Genomic DNA, 21,085 nt, shown 5'->3' on the forward strand with positions numbered 1-21,085 from the left:
CAAGATAGTTAATTTACTATTTTAATTCCCCAGAGATTTTTAAAACACCCTGTTCCAGGTTGCAGACATTGCTTGTCTAGTTTTGTCTAAAATAGACTATGTATTTCTTTTTCTTATTTTTTTGTTGTGTTGGGAGATTTTCTAAGACATTTCAGTTAGAAATATCTTTAAAATTTTGAAATAATCTCTTAAACCTGTAGGTACAAGAGTAGTTAAAAAGTTACATGTTCATATGACCAATATTTTACATCTATGATACATGGAATGAGCTTTACAAAATGCCCTGTGAGAAAAAGAACCCATTTTGTTATTACCATGGAAAGCTGAATTGATTCTAATTGGGTAAATCTGGTGGTAGACACCAGGTGTCCTGAGCCCCAGTTTAAGAGTCTTCACCTTAATTAGAAAATTGGTTCTCAAAGATTATTTATTATTACAGTCAGCTAAACAGCTTAATGAAATCATGGGCCCCATATCAGATCCATCAAATCAGAAATCCCTTAGTGTAAGATGGAGAAATTATATACATATCTGTATAAATTTTTAAAAGAAGTTTCCCAAATGACTACAAGACTAAGTTGGGAAACTATTGCATGGATATATTTTTGTACCCTTAACCCTTCTCAGGTGATGGTGACTAAACCTTTTTATCTGTTTCTTATAATAACATTCCCTCAAGACTAGCTTATTTGCAATTTGGAACAGAAGGGAAAGATTGCAGCTATGTCAAAAGTCTATTGCATCATTTTGTTATTGGATGTACCCATGAAACTGCACCAGTCTCCTTTGCCTTATATTGTGTTTGTCACAGGCCAAGAATAAAGGTCTTTTTCTGCCACGACTACATTTCATTTCTCCCTGTCCAGCCTTATCTGATGCCACCATTTTCCATTTTTTACCATAAGGCTCCTCCCAATACAAATAGTACAATATGTATTCTACACTCCAGCACAGTAGCCTTCTTGCCTCCACCATCTTGCCTTGCTATCATAGCTCCTTGTCTCACCACATGTTGCAACAGTAAATGGTATCAGCAGTGCCCTATTCCTTGAGCTGTACCTTTCAAAAAAACATTCAGAATAATATATGGGCTAGATCAGTGTAAGGAGATCCAATGATACAGACAGTTTTACCTCAAGTACCCCCATTTTCTGCTCGTTATATCCTCTCACCTCACATACAAAGCCCCTTCCCCCCAGTTGTTTTTACAAAGGTCTAACATAACACTCACCGAGAATGTCCCTGCCTCCTTGAACCATATCACAGTCGCTTGACTCCCAGCCTTAAAACAAACACACTCCAAATCCATAGTTGTTGAAGGAGACCAGTACTAACACAACTGCACAACACCCATTCCATTCCCTTAGCCTTGCAGCTGCCAAAAAAAATTGAGACCTTATAGTTACTAGCCCAATCTTGAACTGCCATTATAAATAAAATGTGACAGCAGATTTAATTGTTGAGAATCAGATCCTTAGTTACTTAGAACAATACTCGACTGGGGAATTTGCTGGAAAAAAAAGAAGTGCTTTTATGGAACAGACCTCGCCTGCCTTGCTTCTCATTGCAGAGTTCAGTGTACATGTGACCTAATATCAGCCCCTTACCAGGCAAAATTCCAAGGATGTGGAGTCAAAGTTGTCATCGTATGATATGCAACAGAATTACACTTTCCTCTGCCACACATAAAAGGGGGCAAAGGTAGAAAATAGGCCAGGCTTAGAAGTAAAAAGGGACACTGTCACATGCAGGGAATTTGAATTAGAATAGGGTCATCATGAAATGAAACTTGCAATGACTAATTTCAAGTCGGTAAAAAGACCAGGTAGCATTTGTACCATGGCCTCTCAAAGAGCGTTCTAAAAAAAAAAAAAAAGCCTAAAGAAATGGTCTATACATGTGCATAATGTTTATTCTCGGAAATGTAGGCCAATCCTCTCTACACGTATCATTGTGCACAGTAACATGCAGACTTGGGGGTAGCCCAAAACAAAGCATCCAGTTCTCCTTGGACGTCAAATTCCAAACCTAAGAACTTCAAGAACTTGTCTAAATGTTCTTGCTCCTGAGAACAGAGGCCTTAAGAGGACCTGGACATATTGCCTGGAGATCACACTCAGAAACCCCCTAAGAGCCTAGAGAAATAACAGACACTTACCTATCTGTGCCTTATAGATCATGGTCCCCACGAATGAAGGAGGCATTATTCTGGAAGACATTAGAGTGCTAAGAGATGAGTAAACCTTTGGGTCACAAGTGTGAGTAAGAGGATGAAGAATTAATAGGAAGTGAACACCAGACTCGGCTTGCTCTTGTGGTTTCCCCATCTCTGGTAGGCACATAATTACTACAACCTAGTTCAGAATTGTGTAACTGGTGAAACCTAGTTCAGCATAGGACAGGTGTGAATTCCCACCTGCAGGGCACCAGAAGTCACATGAGAATTCGAATGAGAGCTGTCGCCGAGAACCTCAAAGGGACCGAGGGCGCCTCCAACCACCACCGTTGCGCATCTGCATCTGCATCTGCGTATCTTAACCCGCAAACAATAATGGCTTATATTTGCATAGCATTTTGGAGCGGTGCCCCCCTTGGTCCTCGCTTCCATGCAAGTCTGGACAGGGCTCGGTGGTTCCATTCTATAGGGGGGCAACTTCCGACCCAGGAAAGCTAGAGGAGTTATCTGAGATTACCCAGCTGACAGCTGAGGTTCCAACTTTGGTTTTCTGATCTCAGAACCAAAAGGGGTTTTGTTTCGTTTTGTTTTTTGTTTTTGTTTCTTTTTTTCCAATCAATAAAGAACATTTTGATGGGAACCAATTCTGAATTGGTCTGTGCCTCCAGTCACTAACATCACCGCCCCACATCCTTCCGCATCACACTTCGTAACTAGGAAATGAGCTGGATACTCAAGGCCAGAGCAGGCCATCCAGTCACCCGAGTAGCCCCACTAACGTGCAGGAGAGTGGTCTGCAGAAATGGCCCGCCTTGCGGCCTGGCCCAGGCCCCCTGGCTCCCCGTGCGGGCGGGAGTTCCAGGCGAGGGCCCCTCGACAGGATGCAGGGCGCTTGGAGGTCCCATCATCATGAGGCCCAAGCCCCACCTCCGACATCATACAAAAAGCAAACACAGTGCTGGCCTCCTTCGGTGTGAAATCCTCCCTCCAACCAGCTCTGACACGAAGTGGCCTCTGGGTGCCCGGTCTGGAGGAAACAGGATTGGGTCAACCCACTGGCCTTTTCTGGAAACCCAGGAACCAGAGCCCTTCCTCCCCCCGCGATTCGTGCGCAGCGCTGGAGCATGAATCTTGGATGCCGTTGCAGAAGGAACCACGAGCCATTTATTCTTAGTCTAAAATTGGCAGCTTTTACGTTTCGGGGAATTTTTAATAGGACTAGCAGAGGAACCAACATTGGGGATTATTTTCTCAGTGTGGGGTTAGATGTGTAATGCATATGTTTGCCCTGAGGACCCTAAACCACATTCTATAAAACTCTGTTAAAATGCCTTTCTCCTCCTCAACTATTAACATTTTCCTGTGCATATTGTTCATTTGTAGCAGTCCCGGCCAAAAGTTTCTAAAGCTACGTTCCCCCACAGACCATTATTTTTGTGCTAATTAATTAGCGAAACCAATATCTCAGATATGAAATTCCAAGCTCTGGTTACTGGGCTTGGCTGAAAAATCTGTTTTTCTAATTATTGACTACTTTCTGCTACTTTCTGTCCACCACCTCAGTTCTTGGCCGGAGCTAGCGCCTGGGAGCTGGGGAGGTCTCCAATGGCAACCCAGCTCCACATCCAAGGGGGGAGTGGGAGGAAGAGATTGCAGCTGTCAGAGTCACTGAGGATTTGGGAGGAAGGAAGGGGAAGAGAAAGAGTAGATTTGCGGGGCAGACTTAAAAAGGAAAAAGACCTTTTGACAAAATTTCAGGGAGGTGTAATCCTAGAAAGTTACTAAATATCCTTCCACTCTTAGAGGCAACACAGTCTTCAAAAGGTATAGATCAAGGGGAAAATGGGAACTGTTCTCTTTGGGAACAAAATCTGCATACATGTTTTTGTGTTCTTATGCCCTTGATTGTTTGATTTGGTTTTATTTCTGAAATCCTGGAGCTGCCTAAATTTTTGTTTCTCAATTGATAGGAATTTAGGCAGATTGTTCTCTCATTACTCTCAGTATTTACCATTTTTGTTGCATATCTGATTGTTTACATTTGACATTACATACACACATATACATAGACACACATGTATGCATGCATGCATACACATGTAAACACACACACGGGAGAGATTTTGAAATCTGCTTAAAATTTGATTCTATAATCTGTCCACCAGATTAGGAGCTTTGACAGAACACAAGAAGCAGTGATTTGTGAAAAATAAAATACTGTGGCATATTTTTACCCTGCTGAGCTGAAACAATCCAGTAAGCCACTTAGCTATCACCTAAAAATCAGACAAATACACTTGGGTATATCAGTAAAAAATAGGGATCAACATAAAAAAATAAACATGGGGAAATAGACATATATGTTTACCTCCCATGTTTATTATATATTTATATAGTTATAGCTATAGTGGAGATGCCAAATATTTTTTTTTCTCCTGTATTTCTTCCCTGATTATAATGATTTTTTTATAAAGGTAGCAGGGAAGGTCACTGATGTTCCTTGAACGTAAGCCATGCTGCAGGCACTGGGCAGGCTGTCCTATGTCTGCTGTCTCTCTGTATAACTTATAACAGCCAAAGGAGCAGCATTATCCCGAGATAGCATGTGAGTACACGGATGCTCAGAGGTTCCATAATGTGAGCAAGGTCAACTTCCTAGAACATGATGGGGAAGAGACTTGAACTCAGCTCTGTCTAGAAGAAAACCCAGGCTTTCTTTCAAAACAGGCTTCTTGCAGAAACAGTCACCCAACACACCTCTGCATACAGTTTTCTCTTAAAATTAAAATTGTGCTCTTAATTCTTCTGTATGTTGACTTCTAACTCCCAAAGAGTAGTCTCTGAGTATATTCAAAAGCATCATCGCCATCGGCCTCTTTAACACTGGTCAAATGGGGAAGGTCATTCCTTGGCAGCAGCCAGCTGTAAGTCAGGGCTTTAAAATTAAGCAAGAACTTTGTCGGGGTGTGAGGGGCCATAAAGAAGGGGAAGGAAGGCCAGAAATGACAGTCTAAGTAAGAACAGGCAGAGACAAAAGCTATGGAATTGTCTTGGCTGAGGGCATTTTCTTTGCCTCCGGAATCCACCTGACTCGTCAATGTTTGGTGGCCTCCCTGGCACACGTTAAGTCACCACTTGCCAGACGGGGCCTCCAGCACCAGAGACTTTGTCCACTCACACACAACCCCACGGCAGCCAGTTCTCCAGTACTCTGATAAATGAATCCGTGATTGTAACTGGCAACCAGTAAAAGGTAAACTCCTCTCCCTCACCCCCAGATGATGTCTCCACTTTCAACAGAACTTTGAAAGTTTTAGGAAAGTAACCCAGGTGTCATTGTAGGCTTTGTGGGAGAAATTCTTTCATTATTTGCATTTTAAGTATTTCCCATATTTTTATCATCTTTGTACCACCAGTATGATTTTGTCATATTCTATTACAGGCTCAGTATTTGTCTTTAATTCTTTATACTGACCCCCTATGTTTATGTTTTATGTTGATCCTTATTTTTTACTGATATACCCAAGTGCATTTGGCCAACTTTTAGGTGCTAAGAGGTTTATTGAATTGTTTCAGCACAGCAGGGTAAAAATATGCCACAGTATTTTATTTTTCACGAATCACTGCTCCTTGTATATTTCTTTAGGTTTGTTTTTTTATGTGATAGTTAAGTGATTTATTAAGTGGTCTCAGCTAGGCAGGGTAAAAGCATGCTAGAATTTTGTTTTTCCCCAGTCACTTTCTTCTCAACCGGTGGCAATGAAAAGGCAACGTCCCAGGATTTTATTTGCCTTCTGCTATCTGGTAAAAGAAGGAGGTATGAGAAAGAGAAGTTTGACAGCAATGGTTTAATGTTTTCAAGACTAATGGACAAATTAGGTGTTATACAAATGAAGCACGATTGTCCTTTCATCTTTTAATAATAGCTATTGCTCCGCTGATGGTTCTATATAGCAAGCACAACTATCCTCACAACAACTGTATGGGGTAGCAACTGTTATCATCCTCATTTTACAGATGAGGAAAGTGAGGCCAGGGAGGTTAAGTAACCTGCATGAACACTCAAAGCTGGTGAGTGGAGGAGCCAGCATGCACACCCAAGCACTCCGACTCAGAGACCATTCTCTTCGTCTTCAGCGTATAATGCCTCTCTATTAAAATATAACAGAAAAACGCATTTGTAAGCAACTGGAAGATGGCAGGCTACTACGTAAAATATTATTTTGTGAGGAAGATGAATGCATATTTTCTAATTGATTTCCTTCAGAGGACTCTATTTCTCTTCCATCGTATCCTGACAGTTTTGCAGACGTAGCAGAATCAAAGATTATTGGGTATTTGCCTGTGGTAACATCAACTTGGAGATGCTAGACACTCTACCAGTAATTTAACAGATTTTACTCTTAATGATATACTAATTGTAACTTCATATTGCCCTGCTTAGAATGCACATTATTGGTGAGAGTCCACAGGGCTGTCACATAGAGTTCTGCAGGGGCTGATTCTCAGCCAGACACTTTCCATCATTTTTTTAAAAATTGATAATCCAAGGGGTGCCTGGGTGGCTCAGTCTGTTAAGTGTCTGACTGTTGATTTCAGCTCAGGTGATGATCTCAGGGTGGTGAGATCGAGCCCCACGTTGGGCTCCTCCACACTGGGAGTGGAGCCTGCTTAAGACTCTCTCTCTGCGCCTCTCCCTCTGCCCGTCCTCCCTAGCCCATGTACTTTCTCTCTCTCTCTTTCTAAAAAAAAAAAAAAAAAAGCAATGGAGAACATTCTCTTTATATTTCCAGTGACAATAAAAGGGATACAGAAATCATATTTGAGCCTAAAAATGACAAATACAGAAGAATGGACAATTATAAAGCAAAGGCTCAGGAATTGAGTTGTTGGAGTAAATGCATTTGCACATATGCGAATTGTTTTGTTTAAGTATAGCCCATCCCAGGAGAGAGGGATACAGCCACAATTCCTGGAAAAATGTTTATTCGAAGAAACATAGCCTTGGTGTCATTTCTCATTAGGGAGAAGGAGTTCCCCTTAAACTGGACATTACTTTTCCCAACAAAGGAACCAAGTAACCATCTTCTGTCAATACTAGACCTTGGGCAAGACTCTACTTTGAACAGAACCAAAAAAAGGAGAGCAGAGCACTTGCCTTAGAGAGAGACAAATAACTGCAGGCTCTGCAGACTGAAAACGAAGCCATTTCACAGAGTGATACAGCTGAATAATAATAATAATCAGTATGATTCAAGAGAGAGATCTGTGGCCATGCACATTTCCGACTGCTTGCGACATACTAACGCCTTCAATGTTCTCAACAGTAGTAGGTATTCAGGAGAATTTCTATCCTCATTTTGCAGAAAAGTTAAGTAAACTGCCCCAAATCACAGAACCAAGATTTGGATCTGGACCATCTGTGCTCATACCCACAATATTATGCTGCTTGTCAGGAAAAAAGAAAGTTTCTATTTTAAGTGAAATTTGAACTAAATATGAAAACCCAGTGGACATAAGCAGAGAATGTGAACCAGGTAAAGCACTTAGAAGATCAGCATATCCTAAAAGAAGAAGAGACATCTGGATGAGAAAGAACAAAACTATCCTCTTACCTTGTGCAAAAGTTTCAAAAAAAATTCCTAGTTCAGAGGTGACAAAGTGAAACAGGGAGAGAGAGGGGGAAGTCGGCAGGAGGGAAACATTAGAAATAAATATCAGAACCTCAAAGGATAGAATTTGCAATGTGCTATGCAGAATTTTATTTCAGTAAACCATATTTCTTGTCATCCATAATTCTGTTCTTGATGGATCCTTTTGTTTTCTGAACAAAATGCTGAGATATGACTCGGTTATTTCAGGAGATAGATATTTAGGCTGGACAGACCTATATGACGACGGGCAGTCATAACTGGAGAACACAAGCGTTCAGCAGCACCCATTGGGGAATGTGGCCTCAACAGGACTATTTCTCTCTGGCTATGCTCTGTATTTTACAAAGTTACTCAAAGATCTCATGTCATAATAGTTAAAGCTTTAATACACGCCAACAGCCAAAGCCTGGGGGCTGGGACAGGATAATCATTTTATTCATTGTAAGGCTAGATATGATAATTAAGTTATAAAGAACTCAGAGGTGCCAGGGCAGAACTATCAAAATCATAAACAATGATTAAGCAGAGCCTAAAAAGAAGCAAAGACAATCAGGCTTTCTAAACAGAACAGTAGGCTACAGAGAAATGCGAGAGCAAACATTAGGCATTAACTGGGGACTTCAGGGTGAATTCCTGACTCCAGATTTCGTAAAACACTGAAATGCATTCCAAAAACAGGTAACAGAATCTCGGAGTCTGTGACTTTTTATTTTGAATCTTTTGAAGTAAAGAATACACTGGCCTGGGGTGGTTTTAACACAGTCTTTCTTTGCAACTGGGACTGGCTTGGCTGGGGTCTCCAGGTCCGGGAAGGCAGGCCGCGATGGGCCCTAACTCCCACAGAAGCCCAGCAAGGGGCGGCACACCCCCTGGCAGCAGGCTCTGCTCCTCGGCTCCTCGGGCCATCGTCGGAACCCCGAATGGTGCCAAGAGCAGATTTTTATTTTCCGTTGTTGTCAGTGAAGTCCTGTCTTCCATAAATGTAAACTAGGCTTAATTAGGACTTTTATTTAGAAAAGAAAAAAAAATGGGTTCTTTAGGGGAAAGATTTCTAAGGACCTCCTTCAATACCGTATAGCAAAAACACAGAACATGCCATATGAACCCCACTTGGGAAATTCAAATAAGGAGCTTTAGAAACATAACGTGATTTGGCAAGAGCGTGATTTGAATGTGGTTGTGAGGTCCCACTAGCAACATATGCTTTTACTAAGCTGCGCTATTCCTTTTCTTTCACAGCCGGAGCTTTTAAAACGTTACTTTATATTTTCTACGATTATCATTCTGAACCCAAAGTAGTTAACTCTGAATAAAACTATCCTATTATGAAATTAGAGCTCGTCCTGAAAGGGGGGGGTGGGGGGAGAAAGACGTTTGAATTTGACCTCTTTCCCTTCTCTCCACCCTCTCCAAATACACTCACAAAAACCAAAGCAGGGTTGGGGGGTGCGCAGAGGGGGAGAAGTCTGCTTATGATTATGAGTTGAACTTTGAACTGTTCCTATTGTTCCTGCCAAGGAGTTTTGAATGCTAATGTAAAAAGATATATATATATATATAAAGTTAGATCTGCTAAGGTATTTTAAGAGTCTACTGTAATGCACCAACCTTTATTTCCCCCTTGCTTCATTGTTAAAGATAATATGCCTATCTAACAAAAATGCTTTCAAGATGTAACCATATTTTGAAATGAGTATCATAATACATCCTTTGCAAGCCTGGAATTTGGAAACAAAGAACATGCTTTAATCTGTTTTTCTTCCTACCTGATGAGCAGGGCGACAATGCTGCCGGAGAGTTTAGACATGTCCCCAGTCTCATTTGCTTTTTTCCCTCTTTCTTCATCATGTGGAACCTGACAACCTTTCTTTCTGAAGCTACATAAATTAGACAGGGTGAAGACTATCAGCTCTCTTCCTAGCTCCAAAACAAGCCAAGACAAGAAAGGATGCCCTGGTTGACAGACAGACTTCCAGTGTTTCTGCTAAACCGGTAGGGCAGTAAGCTCCCCGTGCTCTCCTCTCCACTGAAATCACAACCGAGGCTAGATCCCAGGCTTTCTTTCACTTTTCTCCCTTTTACATAGTTAAAAGGCTATTTCATGTTATGTAAAAAGGGACCAAGAAGCCAAATGTATAGTCTTCACTGTGAATTCCCATTCTGTCTCAAAAACGCTTCCTGGAGTATCACCTCCCGCGTTGTCTTACCTGAGAAGCCCTGACTCAAGTGACTTCACTGGTGGAAATGGTGTTTGAACAGTAATGACTTGACCTTTCCCTGCTGAGGCCTGGGATGGCAAAAATTATCTGTGCTTTTTCAAAGAAGTAGAAAAAGAATGTCAACCAAAGAAGAAAGGGCGTAGGTCTCAGTTTGCGGAGGGAGTGACACAGCAATATAACCATCTGATGAGGGGAGATAATCAGAGCTGTCCCCATGACAGGAGGGATGGGAAAGCCCCAAGGAAGGTACTCAGTGAGTAGAAGGCTCCCAATATATTTTAACTGAATCTGGATCTCAATTTTGTCTTTGAGAGCAAGGTTTCCACGTGGGCCCTAAGAAAACCTTAATTTTCCTAAAAGAGGTTTTGGTTAAGATTTCAGGCCATCAGAGGACAACTCAAGGATCTAGTTTATTCATAGAAAGCATTAGTCACCCTGAAAAACTTTCCATTGTCAACACCCTCGGGCCTCTAGAAAGAAGATCACTGTTATGAATTGCAAAGCCTACCAATCTTCTCCAACAGTGTACAAGGTTGCATTAGGGGAAACCTGATCTCAAACAGAATAAATCTCTATTATTTCTAACAGACGTAGGTTACAGATGGGAAATTTCTAAGCAATTATTTCGGGGTCTTGGTGGTTTTTTCCCTACGTTCTGGCCCATTAGCGGCGGTATCTAGATTCCAACAAAAGCCCCCTCCATGGGAAGCCTATGGTTCCTCTTCTCCTAGCCAGAATCAGAACACTGGCAAAATTATTCCAACATTGTGGAATTTAGCAAAACCACTGCATTACTAGACAGTTATGTATGCAATAGTGTCTAATTGGCTAACTGCAGGAATAATAGATGGACAATTGTTACCTTCTGATGAAATCTGGATAGATGTGGCTTAAATCAAGCAATATGGTGACCCTGAAGTTAACGTATAAAACAATCAACAAAACAAAACAAAACAAAACAAACCCTCAGGCACGCCTGGGTGGCTTAGTTGGTTAAGTTTCTGACTCTTGATTTCAGCTCAGGTCGTGATCTCAAGGTCCTCAGATCCAGCCCTGAGTTGGGCTCTGCACTCAGTGGAGAGTGTGCTTGAGATTCTCTCCTTCCTTCCCTCTCCCTCTGCCCCTCCCCCTATTCTCTCTCTGTCTCTCTCTCTCTCTCTATCTCAAATATATAAATAAAATATATTTTTTAAAATATCCAGTTTTTCATTCATCAGAAATGTCTAAGAGAAGATTTTGGACATTTTGAATTTGAGGCAAAAATACAGTTAATGTATACTAAATACATTAGGTAATTTACAAATATTACCAAACTTCGTTGTCAATAGAAGTGCACACAGTATCCCTGCTCTACACACGAGGACACTGAAGCTCACAAAGTTTAAATGAATTGCTCAAAGACATTCAACCAGCAGTGGGAAAGTTACATCTGAATCTAGGGTATCTTTATGCCTACTTAGACTCTCACAGAGTGACCTGGAATTTGTACAGAGATTGAAGGGACTGAGAGACGAGATGGAGAGAGATATTCATGCCCCTCTTTGCTTTTATTACTATCTATAAAACATTAAGTTGTGGAGAGATTAGAATGCTGGGCTTGTAAACTACTCCCCAAATTGCTTAATTAATCTCTACCTCCTAAGTGATATTGCATATAATTTATAATTGCATTTTCCATAGCACCTTTGTGGCAGAACAAAACTCAGAAGAGCAGAAACCTCTTCCTGGAAGAGCAGAGGGAACCAGCAGAATCAAGGACACAGTATATCCCCCTGGTTTTCCCTCCTTGGCATTCCCCAGGATCTCGCTATTAATTTCACATTCCCCAGGGTGGGTGAGAAATGAATTTTCTGTCCTTTCCATCAAATACCATTACTTTCTCCACAGAAATCAACCTTTAGTAGACACTTGCTTGCCATTCCAGCCAAATGTAATGAGAAAAAGAAAATAAGTGGTAACAAAATAAAATTAGAATGTGTTACAAGTCAAGAAAGTGCCTGGCTTAAATGGCTGACTCATATTTTTCCCTTAGCAGGATGTCATATGTTCATAGTTCTGAGGGCACACTGTTGAATGGCCAACAGAAGTCACTCTTCACAGATCACTACATCTGCAACTGGCAGGGGAAGCTGAAAGAGGGAGGTTAAGAAGAAGAAGGAGGGGACACGGGCATAAGCATCAACCCAATGAATTTATTGGGATCCTACTGTGTGCAAGACATAGCACAGTACAGAACAAGAAAAGTGGGTTAGGAAGCTAGGAAGCACTAGATGCAAATCCCAGTGTGAAGATCTAGTAGACATGTCCCACGGGGCACATTATTTCACCTTTGAATATCAATTCCTAATTTCAAAAACAGCGAATGCCAAAGCCTAATTTGAAGAATTGTCAGAAGGGAACAAACTTGCCCTTGCCTGTGTGAGGAAGACTGTCATTGTCACCAATACCCATTTTTCCCCACAGTTATTGATTAGGATTGTAACTACCCTACTAGAAACTAAATTTCTTACTGACCCTCGGAGGTGTGGTCATGTCAGTGCTTTCTTGCCAGTGGAATATTGATGAAAACGATGTGTGCTTTTTCCCAGCTTGATCCATAAAGTTTGCCTGCACTTCCCACCACCACCACACCTCCATCCTCCCTCTAGTTGGCACTGCAATGCACAAAGTAATCCTGAGGATGAACAAAGATGCCATTAGCCTATGTTCTGAATAAGATCTTAAGTAGGAGGACTGACACTTTCCAAGAACACTTTTGAGGCAAAAATAATAATAATAAAAATAAAAATAAAATAAAAGGGAGGGGGCAATTTCCCTTAAGGATCTAAATTTTCGAAGTCTGTCTTTATAGTAGCTTACCTTAACTAATATACTCAGGCATTCCAAGGATTACAAATAGTAGTGTATAAAGCACAACTCCTTATTTTTATTTTTTTTTAAAGATTTTACTTATTTATTCATGAGAGACACAGAAACAGAGAGAGAGGCAGAGACACAGGCAGAGGGAGAAGCAGGCTCCCCACAGGGAGCCTGATGTGGGACTCCATCCTGGGTCTCCAGGATCAGGCCCTGGGCTGAAGGTGGCGCTAAACTGCTGAACCACCTAGGCTGCGCACAACTCCTATTTTTAGAAGTTTGCAATCTAGTTGAGGATTTAAGACACACAAGTATCTGTACCTCAAGGCTGTATGTGGATAAGGATTCGCTAATGATATGGAAAAGATAATGCAATGTGTTCAAGAAAAGATTCCATTTTTCTTTTGGCCAACAAGTAATTCTGTATTTTCCAGCTCTCTTTATATCTACATGGGAAAATGTGACTAGTTACAGCCCATAGAATGGAATGCCAGTGCTAAGCCTGGCTCTTCAAATGTCCAGAGAAGTCCTCACATTATCATGTCTTTATACTATCTACCACAGAAAGTCCCCCAGAGGCCTCTGAGATGTAGGGGTTGCCATGGTGCAAGTCCTCCAGCTCCTCCTCATGGAGCAGCACACCCAACAGAGATACCTGACCAAGAGGGTTGGTGCAGTTTCATGCCTACAGTATAAGTTATCTTCTCAATGTGCTAACCTTCTGAGACTGGGGGCTATTACAGCCATCAGCCAATCATGACCAATACAATGATGTAAACAAGTGACCAGAAAAAAAGAAAATACTTTGTGCTTGGGAATGATGGGGGGTTTCTTCAGGAGTTAGTGTTTGAACTCATGTAGTTAAGCAGAAATGAGGGAGGAGGATGGATTGTGAATGTATAGTTACTGAGTTCAGATTTTATCTGGCATAATTTTCCCAACTGCCTCAGACCAAATGCTTATTGGGTAAAGGAATTTCCTTTGAGTCTCAGATGTTTTTAAGCCAGCAAATTTTTTTTTCAGATGAAATCTCACATGAACCCCTTATATTTAAACAGATATAGGTGGAGTCACTCATACTTAAATAGACAAGGCTCTGGTAACTCTGTCTTCTTGGACACCTTCCTAAAATCTTTCATAGTGCCTACATACCCCCAAATCTCTCCTGCGGAACCCTCAAATGCTTAGGAACGGAGTCTGAACACCACTCTATCAGATCACAGATGTAATCTAATAGCCTTGTTCTGACTCTTCCTGGGGGATCACAGCAAGCAATGAAATATAAAGGGTGCAGTGGCAAACTCTGGCATTTATCCAGTTACCCAGAAGACACCACCCCTAAAATTACATCAACAGAAGTAATCTATTTGGGATACCCAATCTTTCTGTTTGTCTACTCTGTGCTTTTTGCCTTCTAAGGATAAAATTCTGCTTGATTCTTTTCTGTGAGAATGATCATTGTAAAAGCACATTGAAGCCCTCTCAAAATCAGCCAGTCTGTTATAAAACAAATAAGTCATGGAGATGTAATGTACAGCATGGTGACTATAGTTATCGCATCCTTGAAAGTTGCTAAGAGAGTTCATCTTAAAAGTTCTCATCACTAGCAGAAAGTTCTGTCACTATGCATGGTGAAGGATGTTAACTAGACTTACTATGGTGACCATCTTGCAAAATCTACAAACACTGAATCCTTATGTTTGCCCACTTGAAACCAATATAATGTTGTATGTCAATTATACCTCAGAAAACCCCAACTGGTCTGTAATATAGTATATATGAACAGAGGAGGGAGAAGATTTATTTGATTTATGCTTGCTTCTTGTCCTCTGTTCTGAATTTTCTGAAAACTCAATTTCTATATTACATGTCTTCCATTTGTACAGACTACTTCATTTAACCAAGTGGAAGGAAGCAACCAAGGTGAAGTCATTAAATGCTGCAGGTAGAACTTGAACCCAGGGCTCTCTGTGTTTATTCAACTCAATGGTTCTGCTTCCCCTCAATCCCCCAGCCCCCAATCCCCCAGCCTCCGGCCAAAAAAGCTCATTCTCTTGGCATTTACCCATCTCCATGATGGTCTGTCTCTTGCTCATCTCACTTTTTTGGGAACCAAACAGTCTGGAAGCTAGTATTCTTATCTATAATAGAATATAATAATATGTCAATGATGGTCCCAAGAATGAGACTGAATATGAGAAAAGATAAAATACATTATTCCTACATTCTCAAGGAAGGGAAAATTATATGATATACATTTTAGAAAGTAGCTAAAAGTTTAGCATTTCAAAAGAAAAGCTTCTATTCCTTGAAATTCACTTATATGAACCTCTTTATTGCCTAATGGCATGTAAATGAATTATATCCTTTTTCATATTAACAATAATAATAGTTGTCATTTATTACTTGCCTGCTATTCGTGAAGCTAGACATTAACCACCAAGCCTTATGACAACTCCAGAATTAAGTATTAATATCCCTGATTTACAGGTGGAGCAATTGAGGTTTGGCGAGAATTCCTCTTTTCCAACTCCACCCAGCTGCTAAGCAGTGAAGTTGGTATTCAAACCTAACCCTTTCTTATTCCCAAAGTTATGCACCTTCCAACAAACCACAGTTGCCATATTTTTTTCCACTCAGGCAGAAATAGGTTTTACAGGTGCTCATGCAGCTCTTTTGCAAAACACATAGTAACATTTAAAACAAGCCTGATACAGACCTGTATGGTATCTGTGAAAATTTTCTGAGTGAAATATAGCTCTCTCATCTGTCAACGTCAGAGTGATGACCAGAGGCCCAAATGTGCAAGCTGAAAAACACAAAAGTTATTCCTATCATCATTTGCTGATGTGCTATTGCCATAAGTCTCCCATCCCACCTCTAATAGTTTTTAATATCCTGAAGTTATTCAAGAGTGTCTTGAATTTGTAAAGGACAAATTCTTGGCTATACCTCCAGAAGAGACTCCACAGAGCAAGGGACTCACCGATGTCTTCCTCAAGTTGTTACCAGCTGTTTGTCTAATCATTCCATAAGACACATTTGGTTTGTTCCAATTCCAACATTTCCTTTTCACCAAAATGTGGCTCTTTCTCCCATAGACCTTACTCAAAACCCTGCCTCATCTTAAATCTAATTTACATGAAATCCTCCCAATGGGTTCTAGGATTTAATATTTACCTATAGGCCATATTTCAAAAAATATGTGTTTATAGGATAATTCAGGAATTTCTCAGCCCTGAAATCTAAAACTGAACAGTTGAGATAGACTCTCACTGACAGTAGTTCTTTGTAAGGCATTGGAATTAGGGGATTCTATTTGTGCATACCTTCAAGTGAATGCTTAGTAAACTTCAAAGGTAACCTTTTAAAGGTAGTTTGGCCTGCTGAGAATCTGATAAAAACTATGATTGCGTTCCACAGAAAATAATGTACAGGCACCCAAATTTTGGGGAACACTTTCAGGGGACTCACAGAACCAGGGAAGTTTCTAATCCCAAGTTAAGATCCTTTGCTTGGAAAAGGAAGCAAAGACAAAACAACTGCCATTATCCCTGTTATGTTGACATCAATCCAGGGAATTAGATTTTTTTTAAAGGAGTGACCTATAAATGAGAAGTTTATGTAGTAATGATGCTACACAGAACAGCTGTCACAAGAGCCACATTGAGGACTGGGTATGGACCCCTCCCTGCTGGAAGCCTTCCACAACAGTTCAAAGGTGGTCGCTGCCCCTTGGGATACTACCTGGTATGTTTGGAAGAGCATTCATTCATTCATTCATTCAATTCACAGATCAATTAACACTTACTAGGCTTGGGTCCACCAGGTTTAGGCAATATATTGAGGATTAAAAGACAAAGAAAACAGCCCCTGAATAAACTCTGTTGCCAGCTCTTTTCTGCTCCACCTTTTTGCCCAGCCTTACACCCACCTCGCCCCAGCTCTGCTACAACTTTCAAACCAAGTAATTTATCAAATTTTAGTCACATGAAACAAGGACAATTGTGAAGGTTAAGGTTTGTTGTCATGTATGGATAAAACCAAAGAAGAGTTATTCATTTCCCTGTAACCCCCTGCATCTAGAAAGGTGCCATGAAGAGAACTGAAAAATTGGATTGCATCAGACCTATGAAGTCAGAGGTGGGTATGGAAGTCAGGGAGAACCATAGCCCCTATAAGCCTTGACACTTTGGTGAGATCGAGGCAATTGACCTAACTATTCACATCCAGATATAGATCTGATTATATTGGGCAATTATATAGGGTAGCTTATTCTTCTTCAATAACAGCAGCAATAACTGTTCTGTAATTTATGAGGCACTTCCCATATGGATGGCACTGTGCTAAGTAAGTGCTTTACATGAATCATCTAATTTATTGTCTACAACAACCCGAAGGAGACACCTTTTTTATTTTTCTGAATTTGCAGACAAAGAAACTGTGGCTTAGAGAATTTAAACAGGTTTGCCAAGGTGGTAAAGATGTAAGTATCAGAATAGACTCAAATCTAGAGCAGTCTGGCACAAAGTCAGGGCTCTCAACCACTACGATAGTCTTCAACGCTCCACAGAGTCCAGAAGAAATACAACATCAAGTAGATGTTAGAATGCTCTGTTAGAAAACAATCCAGAAACCCCAAAATGTTAGAGAACAGTGCTTATAACTAGATTTGAGAGTACAAAGAAGGCATTTGCTTAAGGAATCAAACTGCTATATGTCTTTTTCAAGCAAGAGAAGGAGAGAGAACATATGCATGTGCTAGTGTAGGAAGGGACAGAGGGAGAGAGAGAGAATTGCAACCAGACATGCGGCTCCATCTCAGGACCCTGAGATCACAACTTGAGCCAAAATCAAGACTCAGATGTCTAACCGACTAAGCCACCCAGGTTCCCCAAACTTAAACAATATTGATAGTAGATTCTGACACACCAAACAGAAAACTGTCTTGAGCATATTTTGGCCTTTCTCACTCCAGCTCCCATCTCTGGGCCCCTATAAACTTGTGGAAAAGGCTTAATTCCATTCACACTATTTAATTTCACAACATATTCCTTATATCCATAGCCTAAAACTGAGGTCATAAATTACAACTGTGTCTCTTCAAGTCTCTCGCCTTCTCAGTACCACTGTGCAGATCACATTACCGTGGAAACTAAGAAACTACAGAGAAATTGAGGGAAATACTCATTTTAATGCCAGAATCAAAACAAAGTTACTAACCCCTGATAAACCACCCCCAGGGGCAACAATGGTAATGAAGTTGGTTTCTTAGGGAACGCCTCAGGAAAGATCAAGTCACAAAAATTCAAATGGTAGCCTTAGGTCCTTTCTGCAAACTGAGGCACCTCTGTCAAATGTAGGGCTTCTCATCTGTCAGTTGGCAAAGGGCTGCAGTCAGAGACCTCAGTTTTTTCTTTCCATTTCCTAAAATAAAATACAATATGTAACACTTAATTAACATTCTTTGTCAATGTCTTTCCTCAATCCTAAGGGTAAAGCTATAATCTTCTCAACTCCCCTAAGCACTGTTAAAGCTGCATGTACCAAGTTGGAAAGGAACTCTTTGTTTGGATGTAATAAGTGAGTTATTGCATGTTAAATAATGATCAAAATGCTTATTAAAACCTGCTTAAGGAATACAAGTCCTATCAATTGCAGAGCTTTTAACCCTCAGTAATTATGTCATTTGTAATCAATTGCCATTTTCATTAGTCATATTATTATATTCTGTAGCTGGTTTCTATTACATAATTGTTTATCCTCAATAAATATGTTTTAATAAGCAGTTGTATTTATACTCCATGAAATAACAGTCTTAATTAATCTAAGTTGAATACTCATTTGGGAACTTAAATCAGAAGTCTTGCCAAAATTCTGTAAGCATGATTCATGTCAAGTTGAATAACAAAAGGTGTGCAATGTGCTTAAAAAGTACATATTACAGTGACTGCATTTCACAGGAAGGTTGTGGAGTGGTTATTTTTTATTTTTAAATCTTGTAACTTTTCAAAGAAGGAAGATTCTTTTTTTAAAGACTTCATGACAACATCCCTGTAAGTTTGCTGTACACTACTCAGAAGGGATGTATCTTCTTTTATTCTTCTCTTAGTTTTGGTTTTTCTATGACCAAAGTAGACAAAGTTACTTTATAAAGGACAAAAAGGGAATGGGGTTTGCCGCATGATAGTTTTGGACAGCATCATTTTAAGAGAGTTAGAGGTAAAATATCAAATTTCACTTAACAGAGAAATGTTAACCAAAGGCAAAAGTACATGGTTCATTTTTCATTTCTCAAAACTGTTAGACTGAGTTGTCTGACTGGCAAAAGAGATTAATCGGAAAGCAGTTTTTCTGGTAACTACACTGACTTTTCTCAGTCCTAGGAAATTAAAAACTAACTCTAAAAGAGTAAAAGATGTTTAGGAAAGAAGAAAACAAAAGACACAGCAACTAATTTTCATGTTTCATCAGATAATCAAACCCCTTTTTGCTGTACTCTGAAGAAGTTCAGGACATTAGGGGATGAGGAATGTTCTAGAATTACTGAACCAAAAAAAAGTCAGAGATATTCCCATGGGGAACACACTTTAAGCTCATTTGATACATATCATACATACATTGACTTAGACCAATTACATGCAGCTGATAGCAAATTCAGCCCATGGGAGACCTTGAAAGAGTGGACCAGATGACCAAGCAACATGACCTGACCACAGAAAGGTTTGCCGACGTGTGCAAACAGGCTAGGTTGTGGGGACACCAAGGTCTGGGCAGAGCAGAAGTTCTTGGGCAGATCCTTCACCTCTCAGAAGCTCATTTTTAATAGATGACATTTCTCAAATCCCATAGTCCACGTGACTATTGCTTTTCAACACATATTTTGAAAATCTTTAGAACCATCAGATAACTTTCAGTGATTTTTTGTTAAGGTCATATTAAGGTTAGCATAGAAAGAGGACCACCCACATAGCCAAACTGGCATGTCTCTTTTCAGTTTTCATTGTCAAAAGGACAAAGGAACTGTTTTAATGAAGTGTTTTTCAGTTGTCTTTTGTTTCATATTTTACACAGGAAAAAGGAAAATGTTTCCTCAGTTCGGGGCATCTGAATCATATTTCCAAGGGGACAGGCATTTTCAGGACAGTAAGTACTAAATTATAAATAACTTTCAATAAATTAAACTGTAGTCTGGCTTTTTTTTTTCTTCCTTGGAAACATTTAGCCTTCAGAAGACTTAATTGTTCTTCAAGGTAAAACGACAGTTGCTTCTAAAGTATATAAGGCAATTGGGCATATGTCAGTTACAAAGTAGTGACGAGATAATGTGGTACAACATACTTTAGTGAGAAACTCCACTGAACTAATGAATGCAAATGTATTCTAGCTTTCTGCCTCTTGTCAGCTAATCCAACTTGCAAAACTGGACGAGCTCTCTATTAGTGGTTTGAAGACCATAACAGTTCTTGTTATAATCCAATGCCATCTCTCCACAAGTAGAGCGAAGGAGACAAATGAGGCAGTTATCCCCATAATCAGAGGCCAGAAAATCAACTGGGCCACAACTGTCTAGAGACTCCAGGTGAACATATTTAAGGCTCTGTATTCTTCAGTTAAATGTTTCTTTTGTTTACTTATCATCACAGATATGACCCAAAAAGTTCCACAAAAAGTTTCACAAAAAGAAGGAACATGAATCCAATGGTCTATACTTTCCTAGTTACATGTAGTCAAATGAATGGAGGTAGAGCCTATTTACACACACACACACACACACACACACATACACACACACACATCATAACTCCAAGTTGCCCATCTTTCTCAATTATGGGGACAAGTGATTTTAAGAGTGCTTCATTAGGAATTGGAGATTTCTCTTATAATCCTGCCCAGAGCAGGAACATTTTCCAAAACATAGGCACAATGACAGCAGTAATTAAGACAGAGAATTAAATTGCTTATCTTGAGATTTCAGGAATCAAAGGGAGAGATATTTTTGGACTGGAGACTTTGTCTTACTCTTAAGATCCTCTCAACTATAAAATAGAGATCCACCTATAAATTAGTATGATTGGAAGCCTCTAGAAGTAGAGAATGGAGGGAAAAACTAAACTTAGTCTTCTCTTCCGCTCAACCCGAGCAAGTTTTATTTCTCTGCTATTGTTTCAGAGTTTATT

The 21,085-nt window shown here is 40.1% G+C and overlaps 1 long non-coding RNA gene across 8 annotated transcripts in view; it reads right to left on the reverse strand.

The window, feature by feature from the left end:
* Nucleotides 1–21,085, reverse strand: part of LOC144322215 (uncharacterized) — a 178,786-nt gene that overhangs the window by 18,711 nt on the left and 138,990 nt on the right. For 5 of the 8 annotated variants that reach the window (XR_013387798.1, XR_013387791.1, XR_013387789.1 and 2 more), the window contains exons 4-5: nt 15,625–15,714; nt 14,971–15,046 (exon numbers count right to left, since the gene is read on the reverse strand). This is a non-coding gene — a long non-coding RNA (uncharacterized LOC144322215). Of the gene's footprint in view, nt 1–6,009; nt 6,328–12,569; nt 12,724–14,970; nt 15,047–15,624; nt 15,715–21,085 lie in introns of those variants that run through there. The other 3 variants (XR_013387796.1, XR_013387797.1, XR_013387795.1) reach the window with 3 other exon arrangements.

Source organism: Canis aureus, chromosome 10 (genome assembly GCF_053574225.1).
Source record: "Canis aureus isolate CA01 chromosome 10, VMU_Caureus_v.1.0, whole genome shotgun sequence".
Taxonomy (NCBI): domain Eukaryota; kingdom Metazoa; phylum Chordata; class Mammalia; order Carnivora; family Canidae; genus Canis; species Canis aureus.